The sequence below is a fragment of the Gymnoscopelus microlampas genome (assembly GCF_963454915.1).
Source record: "Gymnoscopelus microlampas genome assembly, chromosome: 1".
Classification (NCBI taxonomy): domain Eukaryota; kingdom Metazoa; phylum Chordata; class Actinopteri; order Myctophiformes; family Myctophidae; genus Gymnoscopelus; species Gymnoscopelus microlampas.
Window position 1 is genome coordinate 59,776,628 of NC_139962.1, and position 1,628 is coordinate 59,778,255.

The window sequence follows — 1,628 nt, forward strand, 5'->3', positions numbered from 1 at the left end:
TCACTGATCTGCGAGGGTAAGGCGGATATCGCACATGAATGTAGGTTTCACCAGGAAGATTATTCTTAGTAGGGCAAGAGGCTCAGGAAGGCGATTGATTACGTCTCAACGCACCTGCTTGTGCTGTAAGAGCCTGTAGGAAGAGATCCACACGATGATTAAAAACTCAAGTCAGTCAGTAAAGTAAACAATAAGATATACAATAATCAGATGAAACAAAAGTGTCCGGCGAGGTGGGGGTCGACAGGGACCACAGGGTGACACACACGGAGGGTCATCACGTCCCACGAAGGCCTCCGCATTCCAGTTGAGTAATATTAGATTTTGGCATTCATAACAAACTATAGCAACGTGTTACACTTTCTATGACAGTTTCTGCTTTCAGGAGGGCCTGCCTTGTTTATCGGCACCGCGGCTTTGGTGGCTGTTTCAGATAAAGAGCCCAGCGGTCTCAAGCGGCATCGCTTCCCAGGCGCCCCTCGGGAGGAGCTATTGTCACGGGCAGGAAGCCTCCCCAGCCCGCAGGTATAGAATGACAAGGCTTTATATTCCGCTACCTATAGATGGTAGCCAGCCACACACAGAAGACCCCGCTCTCTCTCTCTCTTATAACTTAAAACCCTGCAAAACTGCACATCCCAAAAGAAGAGTACAAATATGTGTTTCGATAAACGTTGCATCGGCTGCTGTCTTTATTGTTTTCTACTGCACAGTTCCCGCAGTAGGTAGGTTCACTGTACAACAATGTTTCCAAGTGTTCTACACCAAAGAGTAAGTTATAATGTAGGCAAACCAGGGGGGACAGAGAGAGAGAGAGAGAGAGAGAGAGAGAGAGAGAGAGAGAGAGAGAGAGAGAGAAAGAGAGAGAGAGAGAGAAAAACAAACTGTTTCAAGCATAAGTACATCATTTATAGCATAGTCCACATGACAGAGGGCATGGTATACAAATATAGAATAAAGACAGTCCTCTATATTGTCATTCTTAATCAATGCTCCTGCATGACTCTAATGACAGTGGCTATTCTTTGACAAGAATAGTAAAGGGTTAGAGGTATAACTCTTATTTGGGAGTTGTATATTTAGTGTAGTGAGGGTCGTGAAACAGACCTATATTCTAAGCTTTTGCCAAGACCGAAATCTGCTATTTTGGGGGGAAATTTAAGAATCGTGGTGGTTGTTTGATGGAGCAACATAAGGGTTCTTAGTTGACACCAACCCATACTGGTCAGTTATGAGGCAGGGTCTCATAAAGTGATGATATCATTATGCCATAACCTCTCCTAACTTGTCTGCTACTTGCCTATCGTTGCTGTACCACCGTTTTATTACTCAAGTGAGCCTTATCTTATTTCAGAACTTTATATGACATTCATTGCCGGGGAAGTTTAAGCTTGCTTAAATGTTATTACATGGTGCCTGAATTTATCCGGAACTTTTCTAATTTAAATAGGTACACATGCAAATTAAATAGGTTATGTTAATCCTGCTTTGTAAATAATGTGAGAGCTTCTCTTCAGATGTGGTCGGGGAAGTGGTCTCGCTGAAACACAACGGCTCAGGTTTCCCAAAGAGTCCATAGCTCATGTATACAGTTGTTTCCCTGTCCAACAGTTTCACATCTCTACAAT

At 43.4% G+C, this 1,628-nt stretch overlaps 1 protein-coding gene across 1 annotated transcript in view; it reads right to left on the reverse strand.

Moving 5' to 3' along the window:
- Positions 1-751: 751 nt before the first annotated feature.
- fgf3 (fibroblast growth factor 3) overlaps positions 752-1,628 on the reverse strand; it is a 7,884-nt gene continuing 7,007 nt past the window's right edge. Inside the window, exon 3 of the mRNA XM_084057853.1 lies at positions 752-1,628. This exon is cut by the window's right edge and continues 2,315 nt beyond it. The gene's annotated coding sequence lies outside the window, so the exon portion shown is untranslated.